Here is a 14631-nt window from a genome sequence, read left to right on the forward strand (position 1 = left end):
GGATTCACCAGTGAATTCTATCAAACATTCAAAGAACAGCTAACTCCAATACTATACAAAATATTTGACATAATAAGCAAAGAGATAGTTCTACTAAACTACTTTTATAACACAAACATGGTACTAATTCCAAAGCCAGGCAGGCCAAAAACAGAGAAAGAAAATTATAGACCAATCTCCCTAATGAATATAGATGCAAAAATCTTATATAGCATACTAGCAAAAAGACTCCAGCAAGTGATCAGAAGGGTTATCCTCCATGATCAAGTAGGATTTATACCAGGGATGCAGGGCTGGTTCAATATTAGGAAAACTATCCACATAATTGACCACATCAACAAGCAAACCAACAAGAACCACATGATTATCTCAATAGATGCAGAAAAAGCCTTTGATAAAATACAAAACCTATACCTACAAAAACACTAGAAAGCAAAGGAATAGAAGGATCATTCCTAAAGATAATAAACAGTATATATCTAAAACCATCAGCTAATATCATCTGCAATGGGGATAAACTAGATGCATTCCCATTAAGATCAGGAGTGAAACAAGGATGCCCATTATCACCTCTATTATTTGACATTGTACTAGAAACAGTAGCAGTAGCAATTAGAAAAGAAAAAGAAATTGAAAGCATTAAAATAGGCAAGGAGGAGACCAAATTATTGCTCTTTGCAGATGACATGATGGTCTACTTAAAGAATCCTAGAGATTCAACCAAAAAGCTAATCGAAATAATCAACAACTTTAGCAAAGTTGCAGGATACAAAATAAACCCACATTAGACATCAGCATTTCTATATAATTCCAACACAGGTCAGCAGCAAGAACTAAAAAGTGAAATCCAATTCAAAATTACCTTAGACAAAATAAAATACTTAGGAATCTATCTCCTGAGACAAACACAGGAACTATATGAACACAACTACAAAACACTTTCCACACAACTAAAACTAGACTTGAAAAATTGGAAGAACATTAACTGCTCATGGGTAGGATGAGCCAATATAATAAAAATGACCATCCTACCCAAACTCACCTATCTATTTAGTGCCATACCCATGCAAATTCCAAAAAAAATTTTTACTGATTTAGAAAAAACCATAACAAAGTTCATTTGAAATAACAAAAGATCGAGGATATCCAGGGAAATAATGAAAAAAATATACAAAGGAATGGGGCCTTGCAGTCCCAGATCTCAGACTATATTATAAAGCATCAGTCACCAAAACAATTTGGTATTGGCTAAGAGACAGAAAGGAGGATCAGTAGAATAGACTGGGGGCAAGCGAACTCAGCAAGACAGTATATGACAAACACAAAGATCCCAGCTTTTGGGACAAAAATCCACTATTTCATAAAAACTGCTGGGAAAATTGGAGGACAGTGTGGGAAAGATTAGGTTTAGATCAACACCTCACAGCCTATAGCAAGATAAATTCAAAATGGGTGAATGACTTGAACATAAAGAAGGAAACTATAAGAAAATTATGCAAACACAGAATAGCGTACATGTTAGACCTTTGGGAAGGGAAAGACTTCAAAGCCAAGCAAGACTTAGAAAGAGTTACAAAATGCAAAATAAATAATCTGGAATACATCAAATTAAAAAGGTTTTGTACAAACAAAACCAATGCAACCAAAATCAGAAGTGTAGCAACAAATTGGGAAACAGTCTTCATAAAAACCTCTGACAATGGTTTAATTACTCAAATTTACAAAGAACTAAATCAATTGTACAAAAAATCAAGCCATTTTCCAATTGATAAATGGCCAAGGGACATGAACAGGCAGTTCTCAGCCAAAGATATCAAAACTCTTAATAAGCACATGAAAAAGTGCTCTACATCTCTTATAATCAGAGAGATGCAAATCAAAACAACTCTGAGGTATCACCTCACAACTAGAAGATTGGCTAACATGACAGCTATGGAAAGTAATGAATGCTGGAGAGGATGTGGCAAAGTGGGGACACTGATTCATTGCTGGGGGAGTTGTGAATTGATCCAGCCATTCTGGAGGACAATTTGGAACTATGCCCAAAGGGTGATGAAAGACTGTCTGCCCTTTGACCCAACCATAGCACTGCTGGGTCTGTATCCCAAAGAGATAATGGAGAAAAAGACTTGTACAACAATATTCATAGCTGCGCTCTTTGTGGGGGCCAAAAATTGGAAAACAAGGGGATGCCCATCAATTGGGGAATGGCTGAACAAATTGTGGTATATGTTGGTTATGGAATACTATTGTGCTAAAAGGAATAATAAAGTAGAGGAATTCCATGGAGACTGGAGCAACCTCTAGGAAGTGATGTAGAGCGAAAGGAGCAGAACCAGAAAACATTGTACACACAGACTGACACACTATGGTACAATCGAAGGTAACGGACTTCTCCATTAGTGTCAATGCAATTTCCCTGAACAATCTGCAGGGATCTAAAAAATACTATCCACAAGCAGAGGATAAACTGTGGGAGTAAAAACACTAATGAAAAGCAACTGCTTGACTACAGGGCTTGAGGGGATATGACTGAGGAGACTCTAAATGAACACTCTAATGCAAATACCAACAACAGGGAAATGTGTTAGAGTCAAGGACACATGTGATAAGCAGTGGAATCATGCGTCAGCTATGGGAGAGGGAAAGGTGGTGGGAGGGGTGTGGGGAGAGAAAGAAAATAATCTTTGTTTCGAGTGAATAATGTTTGGAAATGACCAAATAAAATAATGTTTAAAATTAAAAAAACACTAGAAAGCATAGGAATAGAAGGGTCGTTCCTAAAAATAATAAACAGTATATATCTAAAACCATCAGCTAATATCAACTGCAATTGCGATAAACTTGATGCATTCCTAATAAGATCAGGAGTGAAACAAGGATGCCCATTATCACCTCTACTATTTGACATTGTACTAGAAACACTAGCAGTAGCAATTAGAGAAGAAAAAGAAATTGAAGGCATCAAAATAGGCAAGGAGGAGACCAAGTTATCACTCTTTGCAGATGACATGATGGTCTACTTAAAGAATCCTAGAGATTCAACCAAAAAGCTAATTGAAATAATCAACAATTTTAACAAAGATGCAGGATACAAAATAAACCCACAAAAGTCATCAGCATTTCTATATATCTCCAACATAGTTCAGCAGCAAAAACTAGAAAGAGAAATCCCATTCAAAATCACCTTTGACAAAATAAAATACCTAGGAATCTATCTCCTGAGACAAACACAGGAACTATATGAACACAACTACAAAACACTCACCACACAACTAAAACAGGACTTGAGCAATTGGAAAAACATTAACTGCTCATTGACAGGACAAGCCAATGTAATCCAAACTTATTTATCTATTTAGTGCTATATCCATTGAACTCCCCAAAAAATTCTTTATTGATTTAGAAAAAAACCATAACAAAGTTCATTTGGAATAACAAAAGGTCAAGGATATCCAGGGAAATAATGAAAAAAAAAACCCACAAATGAGGGGGGCCTTGCAGTCCCAGACCTCAAACTATATTACAAAGCAGCAGTCATCAAAACAATTTGGTACTGGCTAAGAGACAGAAAGGAGGATCAGTGGAATATACTGGGGGCAAGTGACCTCAGCAAGACAGTATAAGATAAACCCAAAGATCTCAGCTTTTGGGACAAAAATCTAGTATTTGATAAAAACTGCTGGGAAAATTGGAAGACAGTGTGGGAGAGATTAGGAATTGATCAACACCTCACACCCTACACCAAGATAAATTCAAAATGGGTGAATGACTTAAACATAAAGATTGAAACCATAAGTAAATTGGGTAAACACAGAATAATATACATGTCTGACCTTTGGGAGGGGAAAAACTTTAAAACCAAGCAAGACATAGAAAGAATCACAATATGTAAAATAAATAATTTTGACTACATCAAATTAAAAAGTTTTTGTACAAACAAAACCAATATAACTAAAATCAGAAGGGAAACAACAAATTGGGAAAAAATCTTCATAGAAACCTCTGACAAAGGTTTAATTAGTCAAATTTATAAAGAGCTAAATCAATTGTACAAAAAACCACGGCATTCTCCAATTGATAAATGGGCAAGGGACATGGATAGGCCGTTTTCAGATAAAGAAATCAAAACTATTAATAAGCATAGGAAGAAGTGTTCTAAATCTCTTATAATCAGAGAGATGCAAATCAAAACAACTCTGAGGTATCACCTCACACCTAGCAGATTGACTAACATGATAGCAAAGGAAAGTAATGAATTCTGGAGGGGATTTGGCAAAGTAGGGACATTAATTCATTGCTGGTGGAGTTGTGAATTGATCCAACCATTCTGGAGGGCAATTTGGAACTATGCCCAAAGGGTGATAAAAGAATGTCTACCCTTTGACCCAGGCATAGCACTGCTGGGTCTGTACCCCAAAGAGATAATGGAGAAAACGACTTGTACAAAAATATTCATAGCTGCGCTCTTTGTGGTGGCCAAAAATTGGAAAACGAAGGGATGCCCATCAATTGGGGAATGGCTGAACAAATTGTGGTATATGTTGGTTATGGAATACTATTGTGCAAAAAGGAATAATAAAGTAGAGGAATTACATGGAGACTGGAATGACCTCCAGGAAGTGATGCAGAGCGAGAGGAGCAGAACCAGGAGAACATTGTACATAGAGACTAATACACTGTGGTGTAATCGAAAGTAATGGATTTCTCCATTAGTGGTGGTGTAATGTCCCTGAACAATCTGCAGGGATCTAGGAGAAAAAACACTATTCATAAGCTGAGGACAAAATGTGGGAGTAGAAACACCGAGGAAATGCAACTGCCTGACAACAGCCGTTGAGGGGACATGAGAGAGGAGAGACTCTAAACGAACACTCTAATGCAAATACTAACAACATGGCAATGAGTTCGAATCAAAAACACATGTGATACCCAGTGGAATCACGCATCGGCTATGGGGGGTGGGGTGGGGTGGAAAAGAAAATGATCTTTGTCTTTAATGAATAATGCTTGGAAATGATCAAATAAAATATTATATAATTTTTTAAAAATCCCCAGATAAAAACTAAATTGGAAAACCTAAAAATTAAAGGAGAAATTAATCAAATTGAAAGTAAAAAATTATTGAACAGATAAATAAGACTAAGGGCTGGTACTTTGGAAATAAATAACAAATAAATATAGATACAAATATAGAAAACAAAAAATAGATACAGTACTGGTTAATCTAATTTTAAAAAAGAGAATAAAATTATAGTATTAAAGATGAAAAGGGTGATTTCACCTCTAAGGAAGAGGAAATTAAGGTAAGTATTAAGAACTATTTTTCCCAGTTATATGACAATAAATATGGCAATCTAGGTAAAATGGGTGAATATTTACAAAAATACAAATTACCTTGATTAACAAAAGAGGAAACAGTATACTTAAATAACCCTATCTAAGACAAAGAAATTGAACAAGCCACCAAGGAACTTCCTAAGAAAAAATCCCCAGTGCCAGATGGATTCACAAATGAATCCAATCAACCATTTAAAGAAAGGAGAGCATCTCAGACAAGTGTTACAAGCTTTGCAGTAGCACAGAGGCAAACTATGTCTTCTAAGAGTAGCAACAAGTAGACTAATTTGGCTAGCACATAGAATATGCAATGAATAGTCAACCGAGAGAAACAGACTATAGTTAGCTAATCAATCACCTTAAATTCCAAAAAGGGGAATTTCTATTTTGTATTGGAGGAAACAGAGAATCAATTATGTTTTTGGAGTGAGGTAGCACCATGTATTACCTGTTTTTTGGGTACTTTTAGGTTTTAGTGGTTCTCTGTTTTAGAATATCCATTTGGTGGTTCTTCAGAACATAGGTTGGAGATAGGAGAAACAGAATACCAGTTGGGTTAGTAGGGTTATTACAATACTCTAGCACATAGGCCAAGAGGACAAAAACTATGGTAGCTGTGGTTTGAGTAGATAGGGAATGGATTAGGGATTTTGGACTAGAAGTAAGAACTGGCAACTGATAGTATATATGGATGAGAGATCATGAAGAGTCAAGACTGATTTCTAGTTTGTGATACTAGATGAAATGAATAATGGTGATTTCCTAGAAAGAAAAATAAAGAAGTTAATAAGAGGAACGGTCTTAGAATAAAATAAAGTGAATGAATATACTTCTTGAGTTTGAGGTGTCAGTGAAAGAACTAGGCCAAGACTCCTGGAAATTCAAGGAGAAGAAATACTAAATGAACATATTGATTTTAGAGTTTTCTGCAGAGAACCTGTGATTGTTGATTAGATATAAGGAAGAGACAGAAACAGAAACAGAGACAGAGACAGGAAGTCAGAGACAGGGGGACTAAGACACAGACAGAGACAGATAAAAACCAGAGAAATGAGAGAAATAGGCAGAGACCTAGATAGAGACAGAGAGAGAGATGGTACAGTACAGAACCCTGGGGTATATCCATGCTTAGGAATGGAACATAGATAAATTATCTTGAAAAGAGGTTGAGAAATGAAAGGGAAGCAAGAAAGTCGAGACAGTAAATGTTATTCCAGGAGTTTGGCTAGGAAATGATAAGAACACATAGGATAATAGTTATGGGAATGCTTGCTGCAAAAAAGTCTGGGGTTTAGCTCAAACTTTTATGAGGTTAGTAATGATTGGAGGGATTTTGTAAATCTATTTTACAGGGATCCTATTACCCTGATTTTCCCTTACCCTCCTATCTCTTATCACTTAGAAGATAATCACTGCACCATTCTTATTTCCATGTGAGAATCATAATGCAGAGGAGAGATCATCTTGTCCAAGTCCTTAATTTTACAGAGAAAGGAAGCATGATTCTTTCAGATGATGTAAAGAGTAGAGTGGTGGGAAAGGAGGAATCTTTGGCCAATCCAGCTTCATGGAGCCTCAAGTTGTTTTGCAACCCAGGATTAAAATTAGGGATAACACGTTTGTGAATATGAATATATCAGCATGATCCTTTTCATTATCCCCATTTGATTATCATATTTCTTTACCTGATGCCTTTTTCTTGGAATGACCTTCCAGCCAGATCTATCCCTTCAATTACCCCCTTTCAGGCTTAAACATCATCTCAATGAAGTTTTACTTCATCCTCAGCCAGGAATGATCTCTCCTTCCTATAAACTACCATAACACTTTTTGCTTTCTCATATTTTCTCATAATATTTGTGTTCATTTCATTGTGTTCATTCATTTAATGAGAATTAACAGATTTCTCTCTTGTTACAAAATTGATATCTCTACTAACTGGCCTCTTTGCTCCAGAGCCTTTTCCAAGAAATGTGAGGATTTAATTTAAAAAAAAAAAAGGTTGATCATTCATTCATTCAACAAGCATTTATTAATTAGTTACTTACTATGTGCCAAATTCTGTGTTAAGTGCTCGGGTTGTAATGACAAAAAACAAACAAACAAACAAAAAAACAAAAGCAAAAAAAAAAAACAAAGATGACTCTCTAACTTCAAGAAGTTTATATCCTTTTCTGTCCAACTACTTCCAGAAGTTACCCAAAGGTTTCAGAATGACCAAGTTGCTTTCCTGGGCAATTCTTTCCTTGTCTTGTTCACTGAACATTGTTGGAGTCAAATTTGGTCATTTGCTTCTTTTCTTTCATTCTCATTCTTTTTAAGGGATGAAGAAGGGAATGAGTATTGAGGAACAGTTGTAGGATACATACCAAAGAGGTTTGCCACTATGTTTATATACCCTTTGTGTTGGTTATACAAGATGAAGATGACATATTCATCTGACTTAGAGCTTTCATAGTAGATTTCATTAGTTCCATAATCTGTGAAATAGGAGAAAATAGGGATGAAATATCCTGATGTCACAGGAAGTATGGAAAAATTTAGATATCTATCTAGAGTTGCATGCAAGGTGAAGGCATTTCTCAGTACTCTCTAACATCCCAGAAAAATTATGGTTTTATTTACTCATTTTTTCAAGATATCCTCCCTGCCTGTTGTGGTACCACACTCTGGACTTTAGGGAGTCATGGAACATAAGAAATGAAAGGGACATTGGAGGCTGCAAAGTCTAGCCATATCACTTGGAAAACCTGGACCTAGAGAAGGGAAAGGACTTATGCAAGGTCATATAATTACTTAATTTCTGTTTTAGTCCTATTAAGTTTTATTTGACCTCTCCAACTATCTAGGGACAGGTTAGAGGGACGTGATTAAATCAGAGGGCTCCATCTTGAGCATAGTACATTGCAACTACTCAAAGGAAGACTGCAATTGCCTCTCCCCTGCCATGGAATGCATTTGTTTATATACTTTAATTAATAAGTCCATTGATTAATTATAGTGAATAAAGCTGAAAGACAATGGAATTCTCAGTCATACTTACAGTTCAACTTAAAACAACCTGCTTCCTCAGTCCTAAGAGCAATAAGGGACAAAAGAATGCACTGCCCATTTTTCCTAGAAATAAAGATTAAGATTATAATAACATTTTGTCTTTTTATAGTGAATTTTATCCTCAAAATCTTTCAAAATCTATTACAGAAAATTTTGTTCACACAATTTATTCAAATCATTTTGGTCCTTTTTGCTGTTTCATAGTTGTTTTAATTGTGTCAGACTCTTTCTGACCCATTTTAGGATTTCTTTGGCAAAGATTTTAGAATAGTTTGCCATTTCTTTCTATAGCTCATTTTACAGAAAAGGAAACTGAGACAAAGTTAAGTGACTTGCTAGTAAGGATAGAGAGCTACTAAGAGTCTGAGGCCAGATTTTGAACTTTGGTTTCATGACTACAAACTCATCACTCTATTCAGCTACTTAGCTGCTTTCAGTCCTTACTATTATGTTATAAACATCAAAGTCTCCCGAGTGACTCGTGACTCCTTAAAAATAATTAAATTATGCTTCCCATTTAAAATTTTTTAAAGAATATTGTTGTTGAATTATTTTTTTTGAAAATCTGTGATCAATGAATGGAATATGTGATGCCAATTAAACAGGATATTAAGGAGACAGGACAGCTTCTTTCATTCGATTTGCATGAACAGATTTTAGAATGATAACTTTACTTATAGAAAGAAGTGTCCGAAGTGAACCTTGTCAGAAGGTAGAAGATCTGGGTTTGAATCTTCAATGTTAATCAGTCAACAAACATTTATATACCACACTATATTTTCTAGACACTTTGCTAAACCCTGGGGATACAAAGAAAAGTATCATCTCCTCATCCAAAAGCGATTCTATACTTTAGTAACTATGTGACTTTGGGCAAGTAATTTTATTCCTTTGAGATTCAGTGTTTTCATTTATAAAGTGGGGATAATAAATACATGTGAAATTATGAAAAGAATTTTCTATGAACTTGAAAATACTATATAAATATAAAAGTCTCATAATTTTCTCATTTTATCTCCACAACATTTAGAAAAGACGAATAGAGTAGATTTAGCATAGTCTTCATTTAATGGATATAATTGAAACACAGACTTGAAAAGGGTTAGTTATTAAGGCATCAACAGTCAGTTAGTGAATGAAGGCTAGAACTCAGTCTAGGGTTTTCTCTTCTATGATTTTCTTCCCTGAATAAAGACTGGAATTAAGAGTCTGAGAGGACTGATTTAATCACATGTTCCATTGTAATGTTAATAAAACATTTCAGACCTTATGGAGGAAAGATGGTTCCATTTATAGTCTGGTAGGGCATTAATGCATCCTAGTGACATATGCCAGTCTCCCAGTTCTCTCCTCTTTGTCCTGTTAGCAGAACTGTATCAATGAATCTCCCCTGCTTCCAAATGATGACTGATGGCTGAGCAGTGATTTAGGGAAGTTTGGAGGAGAAAAAAGGAAATGGCTCCTCCAGCTTATAACTAAAAAGAACTGAACCTCACACGATCAATATTACCCTTCACCTTTGCACTTAACTTCACCTATGTGTTGATTATTACCAATCAATCAATATTTACTGAACACCTATTGTATACCAGGTACTTTTCTAGGAACTACGAACTAGAGTTACAAATAAGAATGAAACAATTCCTATATACAAAGTGCATAGTTTCATTTCCCTTCCAAGGTTGCTCTTGATGTTTACAAGACTAGGTTAACTCTGGAAGCTTTGTCACTGGCTATTACTCAGTCCAGACAAGCTCAGCCTGTATTGGGAGAATCCAGAGCTATGATTTAGATGGCTGTCACTTCCCCTAGCTAATACAAGCAACACTTACCTTGTCAAGAAGATTCCATTCAGGTTACCATGCTCTACAGTGAAATTTTGGATAAAATTCCTAAAGGGACCTTCCTCTTCAATTAGAGACCTGTTACTTGAGGCCAATCCAACAGTGTGCCAGTGTCCAGAAAGCTGTAGGAGAAAGTCTGGGTGAGAATGGAAAGAACTCTGATCATTAGCTCATGGAATATTAGACCTGGAAGGGACCTTAGTCCAAACCTTTCATTTTAAAGAAGAAACTGAAGACCCAAAGGCAAAAGATATCCCTACCCCAATTCTGCTTTTGTGTGTAAATTTTCACCATGGAAGAATTGATTGATAGATTCAGTGTTAGGAGGTTTGGCTTCCATTCCTGGACTGAACACTACTTCACTGTGTGAAATTTGGCAAATTATTTGCTCTTTCACTGTCAGTTACTATATAGCTTCATTTTAGATACAACTAACCAGTTAGTTTTCTTGAATTTTTTGATTATTTTAAACAGGATATAAAATTTCCATAAGGAGTGGATCTTCACAGTGTCAGTCCTCTGTCACATAAGAAAGACAGGCTGATCCTGGGTTCCTTCTCTGATTCTAATCAGTAGGACCCAAAGAGGATCCTCTTCCCCTATATTCTTTGATTGGATCTGATATTACTCTCTAAACCATGGCAGAATCCATATGGAATTCAAAGGAAACTCAAATGCAGAAATAAAATCCTTAGATACCATTAGCATTCTATTGACAAAATCATATTAAATGGCAGCTCACAGAAAGAAAACCTTCAAGCTTCATGCCTTGGAGTCACTAATTCTTCTTTGAGATTTACTGGGATTCATTTCATCATTTTCTATTACAGTAAGAATAGAGGACATATTTCAGATATGGTCCCTGAAATTAGATTTGCCTTTTGAAAGAATGGCAAAATGGAATCTCAGAATTTTAGAACTAGAGAGTCCTTACAGACTGTATGGCCCAATGCCTTCATTTGAGAAGTAAAGAGAGTTTTCCCATCAGATTACACAATCAGGAATGAGTTTGAAACATTTCTTCTTCTTCATCATCTTCTTCTTCAGATATACAGGTTGTGGGCAAACGTATACACCATCATACATCATTTTGGAATCTCACCATTTCCAGAAACATAACTATTGGGAAGGACAACTTTTCATCAGAAAATCTTACAGGACTGTTATGAGAATCAAGTAAGATAATATTTGTAAAGTCATTTATAAACCTATATACCATATTGTTATTGTTCATTCATTTCTGATTCCTTGTGACGCCATTGTTTGTTGTTTTTTTTTTGCAAAGATACAAAAGTATTTGCCATTTTCTTCTCTAGATCATTTGATACATGATCAAATTGAGGCAAACAGAGTTAAGTGACTTGCCCAGGGTCACAAAGCAAGGAAGTGTCTGAGACTGGATAGAAATTCAAGAAAATAAGTCTTAATGATTTCAGGCCTACCACTCTATCCACTGTATCACCTAGTTGCCCCTAAAATGCTTTATAACTTTGATAGCTATCAGAAGATACACATTCACATATCTTTTTCATCTTTCCCTAAGAACTTCTTCCACTGGTCCTGTTGTACAGAAAGGTTTTGTCCTCTCTTTCCCTTCCAATTCCTTTTCTCTTCCCACCCCATTCCATCCCACCCACCTGTTCCCATTTTTGCTCAATTTCATCTGACAGGTCTTCTACTGATCTGCTATGGGATTGGAGGCCATAGACCAGAGCCAAACCCATACTCAGCAGCAGGAGCTTCATCTTTCTGGGGGTTGTCTCTGTGCCGTCAGTAGCAGCTGAGAATGATTCTGGTGAATGTTCCGAGTTCCAAGGTTACCCACCTTTATTCTCCATCCTAGGCCTTGGATCCTGATGAGGTGACACCTCAGTGACTCCTCCTACTACATGAAATAATACTTCATTCAGTATCTTAGTCAATAATCACTCACTATCCAATTATCCCAAGAACATCCCAGGAACATTTTCATTTCTGAAATGTGAATTTCTAAGAAAAACATGTTACGCCGACCAACTTCCTAGAATCAGTTCTAGAGTCACCTTAAGACCAGAGTCCAATTTCTGTGTTTTGTCCCTGAGAAGTTCACTGTCTTAGTAAATTCCCTCATAATTACATGAGCTCCTTGATGGTAGGGACTATTTTTGCCTTTCTCTCTACTTATTCTTAGCATAGTGACTAACACATAGTAAGCCTTAATAAATGTCTGTTGATTGCCTAAATTACCTGAGCTTTATAAATTCCTGATTTGAGAAAACTACTCAAGGAAGGCAGAGTTCCCTCTGTGAGGGAACATATAATCTATTTGTATGATTTCATCAAACATTTATTAAATCCCTAGAATGTAACATGCAAAGTTCAGATAAGCTTTGATTCATGTCCTTTTGAGTTTATAGTCTAGTAGACAATAATGAACTCTAAGTGACTTTTTTTTGCCTGGATCTATCATTTCAGGGCTCTAGAAAACAGTCAGGGATGAAACTTTTTTCCACAAAGGTAAATATTCTGTAATTTGTAATCACAAAGAATTGCTAAACCCTGAAAATGCTGGCAAATGGGGAAGATCTGAGCCCCCCTGAAGGTAGAGTGGATTTAGCTGTTTCCAGCTGACAATAATTTCAATAATTCTAAGGGCCTATTTTGGTGTTAGCTTTTTTTCACTGATGCTGGTGAGCTATGACATAGAGCTGTGTAAAGGAGGAGTAGAAAATCTGATGGAGTAAATGGGAGATTGTTTTGGTGGAATAATTCAGGAGCTGATAGAAAACAGCTATACTCTACTTACCTTCTATAACAAGAGAGAAAAGCAGAAGAGAATGAGCATTTATATAGCACCTAAGCAGTGCATAGAGCTCTAGAGATGGATTCAGGAAGACCTGAATTCAAATCTGACCTCAGATACTTAAAACCCAAAATGGGATCACAAAGAATTGGACACAAGTGAAAATAATAGAACAACCTAGCATCGATTGTGCCAAACACTGTGCTTTTATAAATATTTTCTCTTTATAAATATTGAATGTAAATATTATATCTTCTGTGATATAAGTATCACAGAAACCATGGGACATAAGTACTATTATCATCCTGATGTCATAGTTGGGGCAATTGAGGCAAACAGAGATTGGGAGTGACAATATCACACAGTTAGAAAACATTAAAGGCCAAATTTGAACCCAGCTCTTCTTGACTCCAGACCTAATGCTTTATCCACTATCATAAACTCCTTCTGAAAAATATGGAATCCTTAATAAATTTGCATCAAGAGACAGAATGGTGTCAACATTGTTGGGTGCAGCATAAGAAAGTCTAGCTAATTTTATTAGCCCTGATGAGGTTTGAGATTGTCCAGTCATTTCTGATTCCTTGTGATCCCATTGGATTGTTTTGTTTTGTTTTGTTTGGCACGTATTTAGGGTTTAATACAGGGAGAAATAATAGATTAATAGAGGGAATTAGTGCTAGGGTAGCATACTCCAACCTGAACCTTGAAACTTATGAGATTCTGGGTCCTAATGCCCTTTCATGAAACTATAGTTGATAAGAGGTTAAATGATAAGAGTTCAATATGATTTTGTATATCTAACTTTGACATCTGTCTGATTTCCACCACATTTACCCCTTGTTCTCCAGAGTTTGGAAAGAGAATTCAGAGTGCATACCAAAGAGCTTTCATATCCTCTATCTTCACCTCCAAACTCAACACTGATTATAGATCTCTATAATCACAGGATATCAGAGGGTAGATTGGTATCATACCAGCCAATACTTCTGTTAGTAACCAGCAAACTTTCCTGCTCCCCTAATCCCTGTAATCCATAGTCTCTTTTTCCAGAGATGAACATACTTTTCTAATCATCTCTCCACTCTCAATCCTATCAATTTATCTTAACCCCTTCTCAATCATCCTCTTCTTTCCTATTATTCCACGGTGTCCTTTGGAACCAACACACACACACACACACACACACACACACACACACACACACACATCCCAGTCTGTCCATAGTCTTATATTTAGAGAAGCCTAGCCCTCCCTGGCTAACTCCAACACACCACGGGCATAATTAGGCATATTTTCACAAGGAGGAAATGAGCAGTCATGGCCAGAGAAGGTGGTCTGATTCTTCTTCAAGCATGATTTAGTAGAACAAATGTCACAGTGGCCTGGAGCACATTATTCAAACCAGCAAGGCAGAACCTGAACTTTCTTGGGGAGGAAAATCAATCCAATACTATCTCTCCTCCCAACCAGGAAGTGTATCTCCCAGTAAGTCCATGCTCCTCCTGGTAAATCAGTGCCCTAAAGCCAATAGGTATTTGCCCCCCCCCCCTCTTTCCCTCCCTCCCTCCTTCTCTCTCCAGCTCTCTCTCTCCTGCTTTCTCTCTCTCT

The 14631-nt window shown here is 36.3% G+C and overlaps 1 long non-coding RNA gene across 1 annotated transcript in view; it reads right to left on the minus strand.

The window, feature by feature from the left end:
• Positions 1–14631, minus strand: part of LOC103096122 (uncharacterized) — a 52933-nt gene that overhangs the window by 19139 nt on the left and 19163 nt on the right. The window contains exons 2-4 of the long non-coding RNA XR_008915373.1: positions 10227–10360; positions 8384–8457; positions 7710–7820 (exon numbers count right to left, since the gene is read on the minus strand). This is a non-coding gene — a long non-coding RNA (uncharacterized LOC103096122). The remainder of the gene's footprint in view (positions 1–7709; positions 7821–8383; positions 8458–10226; positions 10361–14631) is intronic.

The sequence above is a fragment of the Monodelphis domestica genome, chromosome 1 (genome assembly GCF_027887165.1).
Source record: "Monodelphis domestica isolate mMonDom1 chromosome 1, mMonDom1.pri, whole genome shotgun sequence".
Taxonomy (NCBI): Eukaryota; Metazoa; Chordata; class Mammalia; order Didelphimorphia; family Didelphidae; genus Monodelphis; species Monodelphis domestica.